The sequence below is a fragment of the Panthera onca genome, chromosome B1 (genome assembly GCF_046562875.1).
Source record: "Panthera onca isolate mPanOnc1 chromosome B1, mPanOnc1 haplotype 2, whole genome shotgun sequence".
NCBI lineage: Eukaryota > Metazoa > Chordata > Mammalia > Carnivora > Felidae > Panthera > Panthera onca.
The window spans coordinates 175,710,546-175,736,342 of NC_138342.1; the positions used below are offsets into that span (position 1 = coordinate 175,710,546).

The 25,797-nt window shown below is 38.5% G+C and overlaps 1 long non-coding RNA gene across 3 annotated transcripts in view; it reads right to left on the reverse strand.

Annotated features, from left to right (window-relative positions):
* The window catches only part of LOC132691648 (uncharacterized), a 168,356-nt gene that overhangs the window by 141,195 nt on the left and 1,364 nt on the right, over window positions 1-25,797 (reverse strand). For all 3 annotated transcript variants that reach the window (XR_009615921.3, XR_009615923.3, XR_009615922.2), the window contains exons 2-3: window positions 15,137-15,279; window positions 2,880-2,989 (exon numbers count right to left, since the gene is read on the reverse strand). This is a non-coding gene — a long non-coding RNA (uncharacterized LOC132691648). The remainder of the gene's footprint in view (window positions 1-2,879; window positions 2,990-15,136; window positions 15,280-25,797) is intronic.

The following is a 25,797-nucleotide window of genomic DNA, read 5'->3' on the forward strand; positions in this document are numbered from 1 at the left end:
CTCCCACCAGAATTTCAACTTACCACTGCTCTGTATCCTTTTCAGAGGATATAAGATCATATTAATCTTTGCTGACAAGTGTAAAATGGTACCTCACAGTACTTTTGAGCCATGCTTCTTACAGAAAGTGATTGTGACTGTCTAAGCAAGACTGTGCAACATAGATAAATTCTGCTTGTAGTTTCCAACCACATCTTATATATTTTATGTGTGTGTGTCATGATATACTTTGAGGAAAAAAAGTGGTAAGTTATTTTAAATGGGGTGTATACTAAAATGCAGGATGCAAATTTGCATACATGTGTGCCGTTCTGTAAACACTGGCCACAAGAAGGAATGTTTCATGTACTCACTGTATGAGTTTATCCAAGCACAAGACCTATGTAAAAATAACACCTGGAAAGTTTTCTAGAATTAGCTTTCATGGTCTGTAGACTTACAGGTAACATCAGATAAAGTTTGTTTCCCTGGTACCTACATTTCAGGCAGTAAGTCTAATTTCTGAGTTAGAACTTGGTTTCCTACTTCCTGAAGTAAAACCATGGCCAATATAAGAGGTGGGTGTTTGTTTTCTTCTTTTTCTTACCACATCTCAGTACCTTAGTACGCTTCACATATATTGGGCATGTAAAATGTGCCATACACCATGGCAAGCACTTCATCTGAGTTATTTCCTGTAATCTTCTAATAGCTATAAACATGGTACTATTATTATTATTGTCCCCAGACTAGAATCAAAGAAACTGAGAGTCTGAAAGATGAGGTAAAATCACAGAGCTTATTAAAAAAAAATCACAGAGCTTTTAAAGGACCAAGTGTCTGATTTTTCCTGATTCAGAAGTCTTCGATATTCACGGCTATGCTAAGCAGCCTGATCCAAAATTCAGACACCTGTAAAACTGTTTTGAAAAAGTGCTTCATGTTAGAAATACAAGCTTTTTCTCTATTTCTGTTCTACTTCTAACCTCAAAGACAAAACAATCAAATGCATTTGAAGACAACTCTCATATCTCCCCAAACCTTCTCTTCCCCAAGTAAGACACTCTTGTATCTTTCAACTGTTTTTGTCTTTATGTTCCCCACCTTTACATTCTGACTACTCTCCTCTGGGTGAGTTTCAGATATGCTCCCCTCTGAAACTATGATGCTCAGAACATATTACAACAGCATATGTCCAAGGAATAGTCAGTACAACGGATTCATCAGCTGCCTCACTCTGTACCTTATATTCTACTAAATGCTGCCCTAAATCATACTGGCCTTTTTGGCAGCATATCACACCATTGACTCATTCTGAGTTCATGCCAACAATAATTCCCAAGTGATTTTTTTTTTTAATTTTTTTTTTAATGTTTGTTTATTTTTGAGACAGAGAGAGACAGAGCATGAATGGGGGAGGGTCAGAGAGAGGGAGACACAGAATCCGAAGCAGGCTCCAGGCTCTGAGCTGTCAGCACAGAGCCCGACATGGGGCTCAAACTCACAGACCGTGAGATCATGACCTGAGCCGAAGTCGGACGCTTAACCGACTGAGCCACCCAGGCGCCCCCCCCCCCAAGTGATTTTTAAACATGTGTTTCTGTTAAACCATGCCTCTCTTAGCCTGAATTTTAACAGTTTTTATTTTATTCAAATGTAGGATATTACATTTGTACCCATTAGGCTTTATTTATTGAAGCCTGCTGGAATTATTTTGGTTCTTCCAGTTTACTGGAATTCACTCTGATTTTACAGAATCTGTGTGCTATCTTTGTCTTCATCAAATTCATTGATTAAAATCTACCAGGTGATCTTGGGGGAGCCTGGGTGGCTCAGTCAGTTAAGCATCTGACTTTGCCTCAGGTCATGATCTTGCCATTTGTGAGTTTGAGCCCCACATCAAACTCTGTGCTGACAGCTCAGAGCCTGGAGCCAGCTTCAGATTCTGTGTCTCCCCCATCTCTCTGACCCTCCCCCACTCACGCTCTCTCTCTCAAAAATAAATAAACATTAAAAAAATTTTTTTTGTTAAATCTATAGAGGGGCACCTGAATGGCTCAGTTGGTTAAGTGTTGAACTTTGGCTCAGGTTGTGATCTCATGGTTCATGGGTTTGAGCCCTACATCAGGCTCTGTGCTGACAGCTAAGAGCCTGGAGCCAGCTTCAGATTCTGTGTCTCCCCCATCTCTCTGACCCTCCCCCACTCACGCTCTCTCAAAAATAAATAAACGTTAAAATTTTTTTTTTGTTAAATCTATAGAGGGGCGCCTGAATGGCTCAGTTAGTTAAGTGTTGAACTTTGGCTCATGGTTCATGGGTTCAAGCCCTACCTCAGGCTCTGTGCTGACAGCTAAGAGCCTAGAGCCTGCTTCAGATTCTGTGTCTCCCTCTCTTTCTGCCCCTCCCCTGCTCACACTTGGTCTTTCTGTCTCTCAAAAGTAAACACTGAAAAAAAAAGAATTTTTTTTAAAGCCACTGAGTGCTCTTGATAACAAGCTTTGTGCTGTATTCACAGAAACATTTCTTCAAACTCACACCGATCTCTTCAGAAAGTCATCCAGATGCAAAATAAAAAAAAAAAAAAAAAGAAAGAAAGTCATCCAGAGTCACAGGGTATGATCCTTTAACTGTGCAAATCCATCTAAATGTATTTCTTCATCTTGACAACAAGGATATCATAAAAAAAACTCTGTCAAATGTCTTCCTAAATTTCAGATAGCCTATAACTATTTTTCCTATAACCTTGACAAAAAAAAAAAGAAATGGAACTACTTAGTGATAATATATTATCAATGACCCTGTATTAGATATATTTTATGGTGCCCCCTTTATAATAACTTCTCCATCTGCCTTATAAATACTATGATCTAGATTTTGCTTGGTATCCAAATTAAACTTACTGGATTTATAGATTGTGGAATTTACTTGTCTTTTTCTCTTTGACAGAAAATGAACTTCACCTCCAGGAAAGACGCAGTAGATTTTGGCAGGTCAGTGTTCCTCTTTGCAACTAGGGGAAAAAAAACAAATAAATTACAAAAAATTATGTGTTTAAAACATCATAGGGATGCCTGGGTGGTACAAGTGTTTAAGTGTCCCACTCTTGATCTCAGCTTGGGTAATGGTCTCACAGTTCCTGAGTTTGAGCCCCGTATCGGGCTCTGCACTGACAGTGTGGAGCCTGCTTAGGATTCTGTCTCTCCTTTTCTCTGCCCCTCCCCCACTTGTGCATATTCATTCTCTCTCTCTCTCTCTCTCTCTCTCTCAAAATAAATAAATAAACTAAATTTTTTTTTAAATAAGAATACTGTAACAAGTGTGGAGTCAGTAAGGACTGGAACTAAAATTTCAGAATCCAAAGAGCCTTTCCTCAGAGAGATGGCAACCACCAGCCATTTTCTTTCCTGAGGTACTTAATAGTCCCAAAACAGGCATGAGGATCAAGGCTGGCCCCTGGAGAGGAATTCTATCAAGGAAAAAAAAAAAAAAGAAGTTGTAAATTTTGAAGCTTCACTTGTATTAGAAACTAGAGAAGCCCTAGATAGAAGATCGGTTTTTAGGAAGCATCAGTTCTGGAGTTCTGAGGCAGCATGCAAGACTGGAGGGGCTAAGCTGGAAAGGCAGAGGAAAACCTTTCACAGTTTCTTGGTTCTTTGGATTAAAAGTATGGTAAGAGTACATTCTACGACTTATCTTGTTGCCCTTAAGACATTTACAAGATTTTGAAGCTGTATAGGGCAAGAACCTTTTAAAGAGCTATGCTCAAAACACCCAGTGGTCAGAACTGAATCCTCTAATATGTTAACACCAAGGAGACAGAGACACACAAACGATTTAACCCAGGGATAAACCACAGGTAAACTAGGTCTTAGAAAAACTCTAACCCAATCCCAACATAGATCATCCATGACTAGACTGAAGTGATGTGCCCTTCAAACTACTTACCTAACAGAATAAAGTGAGCACTTTCTTTAATGGAAAATAGCATCATCTACAGCCTCTATGGTTCTTTAACTCATATTGTCATACAACAAAACTTTGCTACGTATGGGAAGAGTTAGAGAAATGTAACTTCAAGTAAACAGAAAAAAAAGAAGACAATTCAGATATTAATCACAATAAACAAAAACTTAAAATATACTTTTATGAGGCAATCGACAACCTGTAAAGGCAACCTACAGAATGGGAGAAAATATTTACAAGCCACATTTCTGATAAGAGATTAATATGCAAAACACTTAAAGAACTCACACAACTTAGTAACAAAAAATCAATCCAATTAAAAAATGGGCTTAGGACTAAATAGGTATTTTTCCCAAAGAAAACATAAATGGCCAACGGGTACATGAGATGTTCATCATCACCGATCATCAGAGAAATGAAAATCAAAACCACAATGAGATGTCACCTCACAGCTGTTAAAATTGATGTCATCAAGAAGACAGGAGGTAACAAGTATTGATGAGGATGAGGAGAAAAAAGGATCCTAGCGCAATGCTGAAGGAAATGTAAATTGATGGGAATGTAAACCAGTTTGGAAGCTCCTCAAAAACTTTAAAATAGAACTACCTTATGATCCAGCAAGCCCACCTTTGGGTATATATCCAATGGAAATGAAAGTGGAACCTCAAAGAGGTATTTGCACTCCATGTTTTTGCAGCATTATTCACAGTAGTTAAGATATGGAAACAAGGTGTCTATCAGTGGATGAATGGATAAAGAAAATGTGAGACAAAAAGACAGACAGACACACACACACACACACACACACACACACACACATACTGGAATATTATTCAGCAATGAGAAAAAAGATATCCTGCCATTTGTGACAATATGCATAAACAGTGAGGGTATTATGATAAGTGAAATAAGTCATACAAAGAAAGACAAATACTGTATTATCTCACTTATATGTGGAACCTAAAAATAATGAACTTACAGAAATAATAGAATGGTGGTTACCAGCAGCTGGGGGGAAAGGAAAGGATGCAGAGATGTTTGTCAAAGGGTATAAACTTCGGATTAGAAGATAAATGAGTTCTGAGAATCTAATGCATAGCATTGTGATTATAATTAACAATAATGTATTATATACTCTAAAGTTGTTAAGAGAATAAATCTTAAATGTTCTTACCACAAAAAAATAATGATAATTATATGATGTGATAGAGGTATATAGCTAATGTTATAGTGCTAATCATTTTGCAACATATAAATGTATCAAATCACCATGTTGTACATCTTAAACTTAGAAAATGTTATGTGTCAATTACATCCCAATAAAGCTGGGAAAAAAATATTTAATCTTTTATGGAAATGTGAAAGAATATAAAGAAGAGATAGATAAAAATATGACAAAAGTATGAAGAATTTGAATCTATAAAAAAGAAACAAGTAGACACATTTTTCTAGAACTAAAAAATACAATATCTGATATTTAAATTTCATTGTTTGTGCTAAATGGCACATGAGAAAGATACTAACGAATTACAAGACAAATCAATAGAAAAAATCCAAACTGAAAAAGAGAGAAAGAAAATAGTAGAAAGAAAAGCGGGGAGGGGAAACTTAAGAATAAAGTGTGGGAATCAGGTAAAATAAGAGAGAGAGAGAGAAAGCCCCAAAAAGAGAGGAGAACAAGAATGAAGCAGAAAAAAAAAAGCTGTAAATACTGAAAACTGATGAAAAATATCACAACAGATTTTAAAAAACACACACAGTAAATCCAAATCAAGGTAAACGCTTTAAAAAATCCATAACTGTGGGGCACCTGGGTGGCTTAGTTGGTTAAGCAGCCAACGTCAACTCAGGTCATGGTCTCACAGTTCATCAGTTTGAGCTCTGCATCAGCCTCTGGGCTGACAGTGCAGTCTGCTTGGGATTCTCTCTCTCCCTCTCTCTCTCTCTGCCCCTCCCTCTCTTGCATTCTGTGTCTCGCTCAAAATAAATAAATAAATAAACAAGCTTAAATTTAAAAAAAATTCTACTAAGCTTGTTCTTTGTATATTGCAGTGGTCTATGGGCTTTTTGAATTGGGGTCAGGTGATAAATGATTTTGGCTTTGTGAGCCGTATGGACTCAGTTGCAACTACTCAACTGTACTATAAACCAGCCACAAAGACCATAAACAAACCAATGGGTGTAACTGTGTTCCAATAAAACTTTATTGGCAAAAATTAGCTAGATTTGGCCAGTCCATGGGCTATATCATTTGTTAATCCCGGTATGTAAGGCATCTTTGAGTTTTGGTTCATTAAAGTTATACTATTTTTCAGTCAAAATAGAAAGAAAGAAGTAATGCTAGAGAAAAAGCAATACTTTTGTGACACAACAGAAATTAAAAAGGAAAGCACAATCTGAATTTGTACACAGTTAATAACACAGTTTAAATATACATGAATTTAGGGGTACCTGGTTGGCTCAGTTAGTTAAGTGGCTGACTCAGGTCACGGCCTCACAGTCAGGTGAGTTTGAGCCCCACATGGCCTCTGCTGACAGCTGAAAAGCTTGGAGCCTGCTTCCAATTCTCTCTGCCCCTCCCCTGCTTATGCTGTCTCTCTCTTCCTCTCTCTCAAAAATAAATAAACATTAAAAAAAAGAAACAATATATACATGAATTTAGCTCTAAAATACATAAATACAAAAATTCAGCAAGAACATAAAAGATTTCAACAATATAATTAGCCAATTTGACCTAAGATAATAGATAATCTAACAATTAAAGAATGAATACTTTTCAAGTAACATTACCAAGGTGGTAGAGACCCCAGCCCCTGACACCCCACAAAGAACAACAATTAAACAGCTAATCATGAGCAAAACCAGAGTTCTGGGCTCCACTCAAGAAATTTAGGACACACAATAGAATGAAAAATCTGAGAATAGTCACACAAAAAGAGGAGGAGGACAGTTTCACTTTGCCTGCATCATCCCCTCCCCCAAGCCAGCACTGCTTAGCATCAAAAAGGAACTCCCCAGCTAGAAAGAGATTCCCTAACAGGGAGAGGAAGATCAGACTGAGCAATCAGCTTCCCCAGGCTTGTGGGGCAACCATGCTTCATTTTTTTTTTTTAATTTTTTTTAACATTTATTTATTTTTGAGACAGAGAGAGACAGAGCATGAACAGGGGAGGAGCAGAGAGAGAGGGAGACACAGAATCTGAAACAGGCTCCAGGCTCTGAGCTGTCAGCACAGAGCCCAACGCGGGGCTCGAACTCACGGACCGTGAGATCATGACCTGAGCCAAAGTCGGACACTTAACTGACTGAGCCACCCAGGCGCCCCACCATGCTTCAATTTCAACCACCCAGATCAGAAAACCTGAGGTGTATAGAAATGTCTAAGAATAAGGAAGAAAAGCAGGGACTACCAGTAGCAGCCATGCAGCAGGAACAATCACCTTGCTCTATAAACACATACAGCAACTTTTGCCACTGAAGAGAACAAGAGCCAGCACTGACGCCATGGACCCCAGCAGATTTCACCAGCCTTGGCCATACAGGTATTCTCTTTTTCTGATGCCAGCCTTCCTTATTCTCTCCCTACTCCCTCCTTCTAGTCCCTGCTGCAACCCCAGAAATGGCCCAGCAGCCAGTCCCAGCCCCTGTACCTATACAAGTTGACATCATCCTAGACCCCCATCAATGTGCAAGCACTCAGCATAGAGGGATGTGTGTTTGCATATCACTGGCCTGATGCTCTTCACAATGTTCATGCCCAGGGGTGACTGCCCCCAACAGCTCTCAGTGCCCATAGTTGGCCCCGCTCTCGCTGCTTGCCCTGGCCCCCATCATAACATGTGTCTATAACTGGCCCCTGCCTCTACACAGGTACCTGCTGGTGTCCACAGCAAAGTATGTGCTTACCACAGGATCTGGCCACTATTACTACCTGTTCTGGTCCCTACCTACTGGACCTGAAGGCCCCACTGAGGAGACCACAGCACTTACAGCCATGGCAAACACCACAAGGTACTTACAAAGGACTACAGAGTTATTGATGCCGTAGACCTCAGTGGCCTGACCCAAAGAGATGTCACACCAAGGGCAATTGGGTGGCTCAGTTGATTGAGCATCTGACTCTTGATATCAACTCAAGTTGTGATCTCACGGTCATGAGATCGAGCCCCGTGTTGGACTCCACACTGAGCATGGAGCCTGCTTGGGATTCTCTTTCTCCCTCTCTCTCTGCCCCTCCCCAGCTCACTCACTCATGCATGCACTCTCTTTCTTTCCCTCAAAATAAATAAATATTTTTAAAAAGAGAGACATCTCACCTCTCAGATCCAGTGCCACCACACACTGAGTGCCCTGTACCACTAGACCCAATATCTTAGCATGATCCCACATGCTTCCACCCACAAGTAAAAATCTTCCCTTTCCTAAGTGAGTCCTTGAGGTTTGGAAGACGTGACTGCTTCTTCAAATGTGTAAAACACCTAAGAAAGGCTATATGGATTATTAAGAATCAGAGAAGCATGACTCCATGAAAGGAATAGAGTTAACTTGCAGTAGCTGAGCCCAAAGAAATGAAGCTGCAGGAAATTGCCTGACAATTCAAAATAATTGTTCTACTGATGCTCAATGAACTGTAAGAAAACATAGATACAATTTAATGATTTGAGGAAAATAATACAAAAACAAAATGAGAAGTTTAACAACAAAGATATAGAAAACACTGGGGAAAAAATACAGAAATCTTGGAGCTGAAGAATACAATGACTAAACAAAAGAATGACTAAGAATACAATGACTAAACAACAGAGAGTTTCAACAGCATACTGACCAAGCAGAGGAAAAACAAGTGAGCTGGAAGAAAGATCAATTGGAAATATCAGAGCAACAAAAACAAAAAAGAATCAAAGAGTGAAGAAAGTCTACATGATCTATGGGATACCATCAAAACTAACATGTACAAATGATTGCACTCCCAGAAGGAGAACAGTGCAAAAGGGGGCAGAAATATATTTAAAGAAATATGACCGAGAACTGTCCCAAACTGGAAAAGACACTTGACTACACTAATCATTAGGAAAATGTAAATCAAAACCACAGTGAGAAATCACCTCACACCTGTTAGACTGGCCATCATCAGAAAGACAAGAAGGGGCACCTGGGTGGCTCAATGGGTTAAGCATCCAACTTCAGCTCAGGTCATGATCTTGCGATTTGTGAGTTCGAGCCCCGCATTGGACTCTGTGCTGACAGCTCAGAGCCTGGAGCCTGCTTCGGATTCTGTGTCTCCCCTTCTCTCTGCCCCTCCCATGCTCATGCTCTCTGTTTCTCAATAATAAATAAACGTTAAAAAAATTTTTTTTAAGTAAAAAAAAAAAAAGAAAGACAAGAAATAACAAGTGCTTGAGAGGATGTGGAAAAAGAAAACCCCTGTGACCTGTTGATGGGAATGTAAATTGGTACAGCTACTATGGAAAACAGCACAGAGGTTCCTCAAAAATTTAAAAATAGAACTACCATACCCAGCAATTCCACTGCTAGGCATATATCCAAAGAAAATGAAAACACAATCTCAAAAAGATATCAGTATTCCCATGTTCACTGCAGCATTTTTCACTATAGCCAAGAAGGATATGAAAATAACCTGTATCTGTCAATAGATAAATGGCTAAAAAAGATGTTGTATACTCACAATGGAATATTAGCCATGAGAAAGAAGAAAATCCTGCTATTTGTGACAACAAGGATGGACCTTGAGGGCATTGTGCCAAGTGAAATAAATTAGACAAAGGAAAACAAAATGTGGAATCTAAAAAAGCCAAACTCAAAGAAACAGGTAATTAATGGTGGTTACCAGGAGATGGGTCATGTTGGAAATGAGGAGGTCAAAGGATTGGTAAAAGAGTACAAACTTCCAGTTACATGATGAATAAGTTCTGTGGATGTAATGTATAGCATGGTGATGATAGCTAATAATACTATATTTTCTAGGAGACCAGATTTTAGATGTTCTCATTACAAAAAAAGAAGTGGTGATTATGTGAAGTGATAGAGGTGTTAGCTAACACTATGGTGGTAATCATTTTTGCAGTATATGAGTTTATCAAATCAGCAAGTTGTATACCCTAACTTACACAATGTTATGTGTCAGTTATATCTCAATAAATCTGGATAAGAAATGAATGCTTTTCAAATCCATATGAACATTTACCAAAATAGATACTAGGTCTTAAAGTAAGTCTCAACAAATTTCAAAGAACTGTAATCATACCAAATATATTCTCTGAGCACACTGGAATCAAACTGAATTAAAATGAAGTAGGGGCAATAATAGCATGTGCCATGCAGCTAAAGAAGTACTTATGGGAAACTTTTTATCTTTAAACAGACATTTGAGGGGAAAAACAGAATGAATGATTTAAGCATCTAACTCAAGAATGTAGCTAAAGATAGCAGTATTAAACCTATAGGAAGTAGAGGGAAGCAAGTAGCAAAAATAACAGCAAAAATCAGTAAGTAAAACGTAGATATACAATAGAGAAAAATCAACAAAGCCAGAAGTTGCTTCTTTGCAAAGATTAATAAACGTGACACAACCATAGTAAGATCAGTTAAGGAAAAAGAATACAAATAACCAACATTAGTAATAAAAGAAGGGACTTCATTACAAATGTTAGATATTAGAATTATAATAAGGAAATATTGGAAGCAACCTCATGCTAATAAATTTGACAACACAGATTAAATGGGTAAATTTTTGGGCACCTGGGTGGCTCAGTGGGTTAAGCATTGACTTCGGCTCAGGTCATGATCTTGTGGTTCGTGAGTTTGAGCTGAGCCCTGCATTGGGCTCTGTGCTGATAGCTCAGAGCTTGGAGTCTGCTTCAGATTCTGTGTCTCCCTCTGTCTCTCTCTGCCCCTTCCCTGCTCAAGCTCTGTCTCTCTCTCTCTCTCTCAGGAATAAACATTAAAAAAAATGTTTAAACAAGTGGGTAAATTCTTTGAACAGGAATATTTACCAAAACACATATAAATAATAAATATATTAGTTTGTTTTCTATTAGCAAAATTGAGTTATTACTCAAAAGCATTCCCACAAAGAAAATTCCAGGCCCATGTGACTTCACTGATGAATTCCGTAATACATTTAAGGAAGAAATAATACCATTCCTCTGAACACTTTCCAAAAACAGGAGGAAAACTTCCCAACTCATTTTATGAAACCAGCTTAACCTCATTCAAAATCTGACAAGCAAAGGAAATTACAAGCTAATGTCCCTCAGAAAAATCCATAAAATATCCTCTATAAATTATTAGCAAAGTGAATCCAGCAACATATAAAACAGATACTACATCAGGACCAAGTGGGTCCCTCCAAACTGCAGCCCTCTCCCTGCATGTTCTAGGCTCTGGCTTGCTTTACTCTCTTGTACCAACCTCACAGGTTGTGATTTCTAATTCTGAACCACCTCAATGTCACATTTTTTGCTCTTTTAGAACTCTAATACCTGTGAAACCAATTCTCTATGCCAAGTATCCTCTGTTTAAAATACTCATTTATAGTCAGCTTCCTAACTCAATCCTGACTGATAAACAGTTAAAGAATATATACTTTCCTTTGCCTTTGACACTTGGCATATAATTCTCCCCCTAGCCCAAAGACCATCTACTTCATGTCTTCTCCAGCCTTGTCATACACAGAGATCATCAGCTAATACCTACATCTCCCTCTGAACTCTGCTTCAATGGCATGATCCCAGAGAACCTTCCTTCCTATACCCCTATACACCTGTGTGTGCCCCAATATAACACTCACCACTAAATTACTATTGCTTATTAACTTGTTAATATAGAGGTCTTTCTATAAATAGATGATAGATATCTATTACAACTAATAATGCATACCTATGTTACATATATTTACATATTATGCTATAAATACATTATATAGAGAGATATCAAGTATATAAAATTACATATAGGAGATACATGTATGTGTGTGTATATATATATATACATATATATACATATATATATGTATATATATATATATATATCTATCTATATCCTTCACATCCTTCAAGTACTCTGGCATTTAGCAGGGCACATGTTATTAAATAAATAAAGGAAAAGAAGGAAAGAAGGAAAAAAGGAAAACTTGTTCCCAGTGCTAATCCTCAGCCCAATGGAAATGATGATTCCCAAGCTCTAATACTGAATACCTGGATTCATGAGTCATGTGCTTATATAGCTAATTCTAACAGATATCTGGCTTCTGGAGACACAGGATTATTAATTCATTAACAACTGTATGTTAGCATTTAAAATGTACCTGTTCATTTAATAGAGTTTGTGATAACATAAAAATACCTACAAATATAAATGTTTAAACAAAAAGTCCACAGTCACTGCCATGATTTCACAAGCAATAAAGTGAATGAGGTAAAAATTAATTTCTCCTCACCCAGCATAAATTGTTAATCAGTGTGGACAAGTGGAGGGACACTGGCTAGCTCCCAGGCTGAGCTAATCCTCTCCAGTGGCACATGCAATGACTTACCACAGAAAAATGTGATTAAGTGTATTACTTGCCATGCACCTGCCAGGGATCATCTGATGATTTCTCAGTCAGTGACCAGTAGCCAGGTTATCCTCAACACCACATTTGCCTTGCCACTCTCTAGAAGAAAGTTCAGGCAGAAGGGCTGTGGGCTTGGCAGCTGCTGGCTCAGAGCATGAAGCTGGGTGCAGAAGAAATTTCTTGGCCCAGCCCAAGTCCTTCTCTCATGAAGCCCTCCTTAGCCACCTCAACCCACTGACCTCACCTATCCTTGCCACCTGTGCTGTTTGTTTAATGTGCGGATGCCCTTGGATTGTTATTTTCTTGCTGGATGCCTGTTTGTTGCTGCCAGACCCTCCCCACTGTCCTCACCTTCCTCAAAGAGGAATATATTAAGCAATTAATGACAAAAAGTGGTGAAAGAGCACTAAAGGGCCACCATAAAGATATCCAACAGAGGTGACAGCAAAGGCAGAAAGAGGTGAGACAAATTGGGGAAAGGCCATCTCCCTAATCTGTTCATCATCTCCCTAATCTGTTCCACCCACACATTTCAGACTCAGTATTTGTATCTTGGTTGTAGGAAATAATTCCTATGAAACTCACGCCCATTATAAATCAGATCTCACGCCTGAAATCTCCTAATACACTGGGTCCCTCTATTGTGTAATGAGTTGTGTTGTCTGCTTCTGTAATAGCCTTTCCCCCACTAAATTCTAAACTTCATGAAGGCAGACTTCGTCTCTACCACACTCTTAGCACAGAGCCTGGCACATAGCAGGTCCTCACTATTTATTAATATCTAAATGGATGTGTGGGGGTTCTACATGAGAGTACTGTAAAATCTAAAGAGTCTTCGCAGTGCAAAGTGTTATTAGGCCTTTTGGTGAGGAGTTCTGAGAGGCTCTTTAGGGTCAAGATGTGTTTGAGGGGCATGCTGGGGGAGACAGCTTTCCTTCTTAGCAACAGGAGTGCCCGGGGAAGGCTTAGAGGAGAGAACTCAAAGTTCTAGCCACTCAAGGACTTTCCCAGACTTGAGACACTTAAGGACTTAAAGCAGAGATATTTACATTTGTTTCTATCTTATATATCCCCGTTCACAGTAGAATAAAGAGAGTTCAGAGCAGAAGCTCACATCAGGAATAAAGAAAGTGCATGTGGTTAGAACATTCCCTATATATTCTAAGACCCTACATTTTGAGCATGGAATATAGGAAACTTGACTATCTGATAAATTTTAAGTTTCTCAAGGGCAGGAGCTCTGTTTGCACTATATGGCCTTCCTTAAATCATTTTTTTCCAAATAATTTTCCATAAAAATTACATATTTATATAACATATGTATCATATATCATATATTTTATATTTTATACTATTTATATTTTATATATACTATTTATATATATGCTATGTGTACTGTTTATATATATGCTATATATTTCAATATGACTCATATTTTATATATGCTATATGATTTCAAAATAACTCATTTCAACAGAACTTAAGTATTTTAACAACCTATATCTCAAGTTATTTCTATAGGCTCAGAGGTCACTTGTAACTAAATGACCAAAGATTCTAGAGGAAGAAGTTGGTCAGTACTCAGCACTCAGACAGGAGTTCCCCCAGGTTATTAGAAGCGCCTGACAACTCAGGGGCTGACTGCCACTGCTGTTCCCATAGAAACAGACACCACATCTCAGAAACCCAGAGTGTGAGAGCTTAAACTTATCATTGTGGCAAAAAAAAAAATTAAAAAATAATGCCCTATTTTCTTCTCACAGTCTGGAAATGGTGATTAGGTTAATAGACCCTGATCCTTTTTCCTGGGGGTATGTTTTTATAGAAATAAGGATAGAAGTCCTTCCTATTAAAACTTTTCTGCACCTATTCATTCCAAGCTGCATCAATACCATTTCTCCATCAACACTTCAAAATTCAATAGGACCCCAATCCAAGAGTTAAGAATTAGAATATTAAACCACACAGTCTGGATATGTATCCATTTATTTTGTATCACTTCACTATAAGCATTGTTCAAAACAGAAGGCTGGTATCTAATGAGCCAAGTCTTTATGCTGTTTGCATTCAGCAAATCAGAACTCTTTTGGAATGTTCATTTTTATAAGGCACATAGAATTTTTCAATATCTGTCTGTGCTTCAATGAAGCCATTAAGATAAAGATAAAACTCTGATCAGGCTAAAAATTGAAATCACCCTGGATTTAATGCATGTTAAGAGGTTAACTCTATTAGTTTCTCACTCTAAATAGAATATGCTGGAGTTTGTGGAAAAAATATGATTTATAGGCAAGCTTAACTAGCCAACATCTGTACTGCATAAACTGAAAGGCTAGGCATTCGTTTCTGCTAATGCTACTTGTATAACGAGTAAAATAAGTCATGATGACCACCTGGCTGACCATAATTTCACAGGCTGAACAAGGGAGAAATCAGCAATGTGTATCTTGACCAGGGGAATACAACTCTCTAGAATAAAGATACTGCAAATGTAAACATTATTCTTCAGTGGATTTGGGAAAACAGACCAATTTCTGGTGTCTTGAGCACAAGAGAAAACCAAACACACAATTTCTTGAATGTAGATAAGAAAACTCATATATTTACTGTGTTACTCACCCCATGTCCAGTTCACTCACATGTCACATCCCTTAACCACCAACAACCAAGTCTTCATCGGCCGGCCTCAGGTCACTATGGTCTCCATCTGTCTTTACCACTCAACCTCATTCAGACAGCCATTCAATTGACAACTATATATTCTGTAAAAAAGTGCCTTGTTGGTTTATTTCATTTTACTAGGTATGTATCTCAACAACAAAAAAAATAACCTATTGAATGGGAGAAAATATTTACAAATGATATATCCAATAAGGTGTTAGTCCAAAATATATAAATAACTTACACAACAGAAAACCCCACAACACAAATCATCTGATTAAAATGAACAAAAGACATGAACAGACATTTCTCCAAAGAAGACATCCAGATGGCCAACAGACACATGAAAAGATGCTCAATATCACTCATCATCAGGGAAATGCAAATCAAAACTACAATGATTAACTATAAGGAACAAGCTGATAGTCACCAGAGGAGAGGTGGTGAGGAAGTTGGGTGAAATAGATGAAGGAGATTAAGAGTACACTTATCATGATGAGCACTGAATAATATATAGAATTGCTGAATCACCACTATATTGTACACCTGACACTAATATAACATTGTACATTAATTATACTGGAATTAAAATTAAAACATACACATACACATGTGCACACACACACAAACACACACACAAAGTAAGGCTTAATGATTACAACTACTGTTCTGGAAGTTGAAAGCTAAGAGAACAATTGTTACGTGGGACTGTTCATTGCTGAGGCAATATCAGAGTAAACCATTTAAAAGGAAGAGACACATTAGTCTGTTTTTTTCTCAGAAAGAGATCAGAGTCCCTATCACTGGCATATGGGTTTCTTTTGGTCAGACATTTCTATAGGTATAATGCTGACCAGCTTTCTGATAGTTACATTGATATTGCCAGACTCTTTATGCAGACATTGTTTACAGTGATAAATCATTATTGCAATTTGTCATTTTTGCTTATTGGCTTGAACTTGAGTCTCTCTCGTGTAGTGATGGTGGATAACTGGATTTTTGCATTCTACTTCCACAGAACGGCCCTTTGGGTTGCAGTTGAAGTCTCTGAGGTGGCACCAATAAATATCAACCTTCTTCCCAAACAGGGTTCTGAACAATTTGAAATATAAGAGACTGTAGATGGAAATGAAATATCAACCTTTATAGGGAAACAGCAGGGTTGGAAGACAAATTCACTGAATTCCATCATCAGACACACATGGGGCCCTACCATATAGGGTAGGCATAGTCTGGTGGGAAGAGAGAGCAGAGGAGAACATTTGCCAGATCAGGGCTTCCTCCCTCCCAAGAAGATGAGTTGAAAAGAACATACACAATTAACCTAGTTACTAATTACACTTAATCTAATTTGCTCATCAGGATAGAATGAGGGAAGGGCAAAATTAACCTAATTGAACTCTACAGGAAAAACAAACAAACAAAACAAAAAATAACTTCAGAATCAGAGAAGAAGCAGTCTCCTCTCCCAGTTACTAATGGGAAGAATGAGGAAAATCCCCCATTACAAAAGCTATCTCTAAGTAAACACACACACACACACACACACACACACACACACACACACAGAGCTTGATTTTTCTCTGCCTACTTACAAACATGACTCAATATATCTAATAAAATAGATCAAACATAGGATACCAAGCATAAATATGTTTTCTGTCTTATTAGTTGTCACTTGTTTTGACCCCAAATTGGGAGAAGAATCTTGCTTCTATCTAGGGCCTCCTCCCCACACCTGCATAGAACCTCCACTCCAGGACCTTCCATTTTTTCTCATGAGTTTTAAATGCTCAGTAATAAAGAGAACGTGTCCTGCTGAATGCATTCAGCAAAAATCTGAAAGCAATGGGTTTTGGCAATCTCTACACAGCCAAATGAAGCACTGGAGGGGTTGCCATACATTTTCAAAAACACTCACAAGGGAATGTCCTATTTGCAGTTGAATTGTGACAAATAAATCCTTTTCTAAATGTCACAAGCCTAGACTTAATGGAGTGAAACACATGCAAAATGGGTAGCGAAAATGACCAATTCTACTGCCCTCCAAACCAATACTTTTCCCCTCAACAATTGAAACAAACATTTGCAAACTTTGCGGTATAAATAGATGCTTTGCAAAGATTATTTAGAAAGCTCAGATGCACATAGATAAAATGTGGTTTGTCATGCAAAGTGCTGTTTGGCAAACTTGCTGCTGGGGAACACAAAATAGCCAGAAGTTGTTGTATTGTTGAATGGTCAGTGATTCATCACAAAAGACAGACCAAAAATTGCCCAGCCATGAAATATTCCAAATTTAATTCTTGAGGGGATGGTCCAAGTTGGCAAGTTTAGGAAGATCCTAAATTTATCTCCTCCCATGGACATACCAAACTGACAGCTACATATGGAGCAGCTTTCTAACAACAAAGGACAAAAGGGCCATGGTGGGATGGGTAGCAAAGGCAGAGATGCAGTCTTGAGAGAATCCCATCTCCCCCCCACCAGCCCGTGCAGGGACCCATCGTCAGAAGGGATCTCCAAATGTGGGAGCCTCTTCCTGAGGAACAAGGGATTTGGCCACCAACCTGTCACCTCAACCCTTGAGATCTGAATCAGGGTGATGAGACCCCAAAACATCTGACTTTGAAAAACAATGGGGCTTACATCTAGGAAGCCCAAAATACTGTAGGGAAATAATATACCTCTCTTAGGTGCTTACATGCAGACTCAATTGCCTTGGGGCACAGCACAAAGCAGCCGTTTGAAAGATCCCTAGCCTATTTGTGAAGGAGATCCTTAAAGTGTCTGCCAGAGGGGCAAGAGCCTGTCAGGACCCCTGAGAATGGAGGTGCTGGCTGGCATAATTTCTGCACTTTCTGTACATTAGCGCCAGCAGGTGCACACAATTCATTCACTCTCCCGATGATCTGCTAAAGCCAAACAGTTCCTGCACTCCCCACCTACCTCACAGAAGCCTACAGGTGTGCACAAACCACAAAAGGGCCTCTCCTAAATCACCTGGCTCTTGTGATTAGGTGGTTTTTGTTCCAACGTCCCAGAGGACTGTAACAATCAGAGAGTTCTTGGCAGGCTCCCACCTCCAGGACACGACACAGATAGCAGACTGAACACACCCCAGCCTTCCTGGGAAAAAGGCCTACTCACATGTCCTGGAGTTTTATCCTGAGAAGCAGGCTTCAGGTTTGCCACAAATCTAGAACCTATGGAGGTTCTCTCAGGGAATGTAGGTAGGCCCAGGTACATCATCTTTGTGCTTTCCCTTGGCCTCACTACAGCTTGCTGGTGCCTCCCAGAAAGGAGCTTATACACTCCTCTGGAGCCCTGATTTTTGCAACTGTCACCTAGAAACACCTCCAGATAACGTGGAGGGGAGGCCAACAGGGTTTACGATTGCAGTCCAACAGGACTACATATTTTGGCATATTTTAAAAGCTGCAACCTGAGGGTATGGTTTCCGATCAGCCTGAAACTAGGTGTTAAGACCCTCCCTTTGAAACACAGACAGGTCTCCGCTGACTCGCAACACCCAGGACAGATCAAAAATAAATCAGACTGCTTAGACCACCACAAAAGTTCAAGAAACAACCAAAAATGTTGAACAACAAGCTTTATCTCCTACACAAAACCACTCCTCCAAGACTGGGAGAGGTGGGTGTCCCACTTAAAACATAGAAACAAACACAGAGAGTCATGCAAAATGAGGAAACAGAGGAAGATGTTCCAAATGAAAGAGTAAGATTAAAAACTCAGGGTAAAAAACTTCATGAAACAGATAATTTATCTAAAAAAGAGTTCAAAGTAATGATTATAAAAATGCTCACCAAACTTAGGAGAAGAATGAACACGGTGAGAAGCTCAACAAAGAGAAAACATATGAAAGTATCAAACAGAGGTCACACAGACTGTAAGTGAAGGGACAGAAAAAGATGTTCCATGCAAATGGAAACCAAAAGAAAACTGAAGCAGCTACACTTAGACAAAACACACTTTAAAACCAAGACTGTAATAAAAGACAAGGAAGGGTATTGCATAATTACAAAGGGGTTAATCCAATAAAATAATACAAAATTTGTAAATATTTATGCACCCAACATAAGAGTACCTAAATACATAAAGCAAATATGAACAGAACAAAGGCGAGAAATTGACAGTAATACAATAATAAGAGAAGACTATAATGCCTGCTTACATCAATGGATAGATCATCCAGACAGAAAATCAACAAGAAAACACTGGTCTTAAAGGATACATTAAACCGTATGGACTTAGTAGATATATAGAGAATATTCCATCCAAAAGCAGAATACATATTCTTCTCAAGTGCCTATGGAAAATTCCCCAGGATAGGTCAGATGTTAGGCCACAATATAAGTCTCAATGCATTTATGAAGACTGAAATCACATCAACCATCTTTCCCAACCACAATGATATGAAACTAGAAATCAACTATAAGAAGAAGCCACAATGAAATATCATGTTCCACTGTCAGAGTGGCTACAACCAAAATATAAAAAAATAACAAGTGTTGGCAAGAATGTGGATAAAAATGAACCCTCATGCACTGTTGGTGGGAATGCAAATTGGTACAATCACTGTGGAAAACAGTATAAAGTTTCCTCCAAAAATCAAAAATAGAATTACCATATGACCCAGTAATTTCCCTACTGGATATTTATACCCAAAAAATATGAAAACACTAATTCAAAAAGACATATACACCCCTATGTTTATTTCAGTATTATTTACAATAGCCAAGATGTGTAAACAACCTAAGGGGCCATCCATAGATGAATGAATAGAGAAGATGAGGGGTGTATATATGCAATAGAATATTAGTCAACCATAAAAAAGAATATCTTGCCATTTGCAAACATGGATGCACCTAGAGGGTATAATGCTAAGTGAGATAAGTCAGTCACACAAAGACAAATACCATATGATTTCACTCATATATGGAATTTAAGAAACAAAAAAAAAAAATGAAGAAATAAAAAAGAAACAAACCCAAAAAACAGATTTTTAAATACAGAGAACAAGCTGGTAGTTGCTAGAGGGCAGGCGTAGGAAGGGGGATGCTGAATTACATAAAGAAGACTGAGAGAAGAGTTACCATGCTGAGCGCTGAGTAATGGAATTGTTGAATCATTATTTTGTACACCTGAAACTAATATAGCACTGTATATGTACTTCAGTAAAAAAACTGGAAAAATCACAAATATGTCAAAATTAAACACCATGCTACCAGACAACCAATTGATCAATGATGGGATCAAAAAATATCTTGAGACAAACAAAAAATGGAAATGCAACATACCAAGAAGTTGGGTGGCTCAGTCAGTTGAGTATCTGACTCTTGATTTTGGCTCAGGTCATGATCTCACAGTCATGAGATCAAGCCCCACGTTGGGCTCTGTGCTGAGCATGAAGCCTGCTTAAGATTCTCTCCATCTTCGGGGCGCCTGGGTGGCGCAGTCGGTTAAGTGTCCGACTTCAGCCAGGTCACGATCTTGCGGTCCGTGAGTTCGAGCCCCGCATCAGGCTCTGGGCTGATGGCTCGGAGCCTGGAGCCTGTTTCCGATTCTGTGTCTCCCTCTCTCTCTGCCCCTCCCCCGTTCATGCTCTGTCTCTCTCTGTCCCAAAAATAAATAAAAAATGTTGAAAAAAAAATTTAAAAAAAAAAAAAAAAAAAAAAAAAAAGATTCTCTCCATCTCCTCCTGCCCCTCTCCCCCACTCAGGGGCGCTCTCTCTCTCCCTCTCTCTTTCGCTCTGTCTAAATACAATGGGGGGGGGGGGAGACAGTCTCTTCAATCAATGGTAGTGGAAAATTTGACAGCCACATGCAAAAGAATGAAATTAGACTACTATCTTGCATCACATACAAATATTAACTCAAAATGGATTAAAGACTTGAATGTAAGATGTGAAACCATAAAACTCCTAGAAGAAAACATAGATAGTAAGCTCCTTGACATCAGTCTTGGCAATGATTTTTTGGATCCGACTCCAAAAACAAAGGCAACAAAAGCAAAAATAAACAAAAGAAATGACATCAAAATAAAAAGCTTCTGCACAAACAGGAAAGGAAACCATTAACAAATGAAAAGGCACTCTGCTGAGTGGGAAAAAATATTTGGAAATCATGTATCTGGTAAGGGATTAATCCAAGGGATTAATAATCCAAAATAAACTAATATAACACTGTATGTTTTACTTGAATTTAAAAATAAAGTTAAAAGGGGGGGCACTTGGGTGGCTCAGTCAGCTAAGTGTCCAACTTCAACTCAGGTCATGATCTCATGGTTCATGAGTTCGAGCCCTGCATCAGATTCTGTGTCTCCCTTTCTCTCTGCCCTTCCTCCACTTGCTCACTCCCTCTCTCTCTCTCTCTCTCAAAAATAAGTAAATATTAGAAATATTTTTTAAAAATTAAAAAATAAAGTTAAAAGGTAAAAAATAAATATAAAAACTCATAAACTCAAAAGGAAAAAAACCCAAACAATCCAATTTAAAACAGGGCAAAGGATTTCAATAGACATTTTCCAAAGAAGACAAATGGCTAACAGACACATGAAAAACTGTCAATATTGCTAATCATCAAGAAAATGTACATCAAACCCACAATGGATATCACCTTAAACATGTTAGAATAACTATTATCAAAAAAGTGTTGGCAAGGTTGTGGAAAAGAAGGAACCTCATTCACGGTTTGAAGGAATGTAAATTGGTGCAGCCACCATGGAAAACAGTTTGGAAGTTCCTCAAAAAATTAAAAATAGAAATACCATAAGACCTACCAATTCTACTACTAGATATTTATCTGAACAAAAACTTTAATTAGAACTGTAATTACCCCTATGCTCATTGCTGCATTATTTACAATAGCCAAGATATGGAAACAACCTCAGTGTCCACTGATTGATGAATGAATAAAGAAGATGTGGTATATATAAACAATGGAATACTACTGAGCCACAAAAAAGAATGCATCCTTGCCATTTGCAATATGGATGAACCTTGAGAGAATTGTGCTAAGTGAAATAAATCAGAGAAAGACAAATATCGTATGATTTCATTTCTATATGGGATCTAAGAAACAAACAAACAAAACACACCTCCCAGATAAAAAGAACAGAATGGTGGTTCCTAAGAGGCAGGACAGTTGGGGATAGGCAAAATGGGTGAAAAGGGTCAAGAGGCACAAATTTCCTATTATAAAATAAATACATCAAGGGGATGTAAGTCACAGCATGATGACTATACTTAATAACATTGTGGTGTACACCTGAAAGTTGCCAAAAGAAAAAGTCCTGAAAGTTCTCAACACAAGAAAATAAACTGATTAATTAATTGTAACTCTTGAAACAGGAAACAAAAGATCATAGTTTTGAAAGAAGATGGAGGGAAAGAAATAAAGAATTTAGTAGTTTTCATGGCCCTGGGTGAGCTTGAGCAAACCCACCATTTTCAAAGAGGGCAAGGTACTGTTATGGTTTTATGACTATGATATTTCACAGAAGATTCAGCAAAAGATTCAAGAAAACAAGACCGTACGTGTTGTCTACAATGAGTATTTCTACAACTAAGTACTAAATATGGTACAAAATAAGTGCTCAATAAATTTCTCCAGCCATTTCTTTTTCATTTAAAGCCTACATGATCTGCCCCCTGCCATTCTCTCCCTCCAGCACCTCCTCCTTTGCCTTTTCTGCTTCTGCCACATTACCAACCTGCTGCTACTCAAACAACAAAGCACAATCCCATCTCAAGGTCTCTATGTTCACTCTGCTTTCAGATACCCACATGGTTCATTCTCTCAAGCCACTGAGATCCCATTATCTCACACAGGTATCCCTGAACAGCCCATCTGAAAGGTGAGGGCCCTCCTACCCACCAAACTACACTATATCCCTTTATTCTGCTCTATGCTTTGTAGTACTGATCACTCCCTAACATATTATATGGTGTATTTGTTTATTATCAACACCCCCCACTATAATGTGAATTTCATGAGGGAAGAGACTTGGATTTGCTGAAAGTCTTTAGAAACCATCTTGCATAAACATTAGCTCAATTAATTGGTGGATAAACCTTTCCCTATCACTACGTTTCAGGGGAACTTTTTAAACTGCATGTAATTGGATTGCATTTTTTTTAATGTTTTATTTATTTTTGAGAGAGAGAGCGTGAGCAGGGGAAGGGTGGGGGGGTGGGGGGTGGGGGTTGTGGACAGAGGATCTGAAGCAGGCTCCGTGCTGACAGCAGCGAGCCCAATGCGAGGCTTGAACTCATGAACCTTGAGATGATGACCTGAACCAAAATCAAATGCTCAACCTACTGAGCCACCCAGGTGCCCCTGGATTGCATTCTATTATCCAGTGAAAGAATCTCTTCCTATTCATAGCAGGTTTGATAATGAACACTGTGGTGTTATTGATAGATATGAATTTATTTCTACCATCTTATTTTGTTTTTTAACCATGCAATTTATTCGTTTCCTGTTTTCTCCTTTCCTAACTTTTTGGATACACTGAACTTTAAAATTTTCTTTCCTCTACAAATTTTGGATGCTTCAAGTCTCTGGCTTATTTTTACTTCCTAAATTTTTTTCTTTCAAAGTTGGTCTTCCAGCAACATGTGATTATTTAATTAAATAATACAATACAAAGATGAGAAAGTGAGAATTCTGACTCTCAGATTCCCATCTCCTGGTATATAAACCCTGAATAATCTCCACATCTTGAGTGTGGACAGGAACCATGAATATGATGGACAATTATTCATTTGATTAGGTTACATTAAATGACAAAGATAACTGGATAGTCACTATAGTAATTATGTGACATTATATAAAAAGTCCATCTTAACAGACTAGAAAATACCAGGCAGAAGAAGTAAACTGCCATCTTGTAAGAGCACCACATGGTTAGGACCTGAGAAAGGCCTCTAAGAGCTCAGAGTGAGTAAACTATGGCAAATATCCAACAAGAAAATGGCTTCAGTTCTATAACCACAAGTAACCAAATTCTGTCAACCACCTGAATGAGCTTGGGAGAAAACTCCATTCTGTGGATGAAAATGTAGCTTGAGTTTGTTGGCCTCGTGAGACCCTGAGGAGACAGTCCATACGTACCATGCCCAGATTTCTGATCTATAGAATTGTGGGTCTTGTTTTAATTCAGTAAGGCTATAGTGATTTGTTATGCAGCAATAGTAACTAAAGGTTTTTGGCCTGAGCAACTGGAAGGATGGAGCTGTGCTGAATCAAGATGGCTAAGACTGCAGGACACGGCGTGGTGTATGTCTTCTCATCTAATAGGAGAGATAAGCTCTGAGAGAGATGACATAAAATATTCGCAGAACCAGAAAAAACTGTGAAGAACAAACAGGTCTCTGTTGTAGAATTCTACCCATAAAAACTTTAGGAACACATTTGTCTATCTGATCCTTCACTGTCCACTCAAAAAGTTGATTCATAGCTAAATAATGGAGGTGTTTTCTCAAACAAATGGAAATGTGCTTAAGTGGAATATAAAACTGATATTACTTTTTTCTTAATTCTTAAGCAAATATGCTGCCTTATCCATAGAATTAATTTACTCTAATATGCTTTCAGAAAGGTTTCTTTTATTGTCTTATGAATAATGTAGGCATGCTGTAGGCTCTTGACACTTGATGGCAACCACCCTAGTATTGGCCAAAGGATAAATGCTTCTGTTGGTGGCCTCAAAACTACCTACAGGTCCAAACAGGAGCTGACTCATCGTAACCTACACACAAACCATACCCCTGTCACCTTCCTGAAATGACACACACTATTCCTACCCCTAATATATGGGAAGCATCCTTCACTTTCCATTCAAATGTTTGAAAAGATAGCTGTTAAATTTGATGAGTGTGTAGTAAAAAAAATTTAACCTTGCCCAATGAGTGGTCTTGCCTCTGCCCTTGACTCCTGGGAAGCAAGCTCTAAGCCACTGGCATGTCCTCACTGATAAGAGTGTCCTTGTTTATCTGAACCCCAGCAACTACCAATAGTCCAGCCTTGTGACTTGCGGTGCAGGCTTTGGGTAATATGGTATCAGCTCAACCTCCAGAGGAGCTGAAGATTGAGGTTAGTCAACCATGTCTACATAACCAAGCCCCATTAAAAAACCCTAGACACCAAGGCTCAATGTTCCAGAGGAACACGTCACAACATACACACAGCTGACAATGCTCTGTGCCTAATGCTACTGATCATCCTAGGTGGAGCTAATGCTGCCATGACTCTGTTGGGAGAGGACAACCAGCAGAGCCTCGTTGTGAGCTCTCTTGTACTCTGTCCCATGTGTCTCTTTCCTTGACTGCATTTAGTAGGTTTCTTTTCGCTGTGATAAACTCTAAGCATGAGTCTAACAGTTTTCAGCAAGTCCTGTGAATCTTTCTAGCAAATTATCAACTCTGCAGATGTTCTTGGGTAGCCCCAAACTTACAGTTAATGTCAGAAGTAAGGGAAGATTTGGGGCAACTTCCCTAATCCTGCAGATATGACAACAGAAACCACAAATTATAAACAGACAAAACTTTCAGTCTTTACAAGGAACAGTAAATGAATAAATTACCTAAGAATAC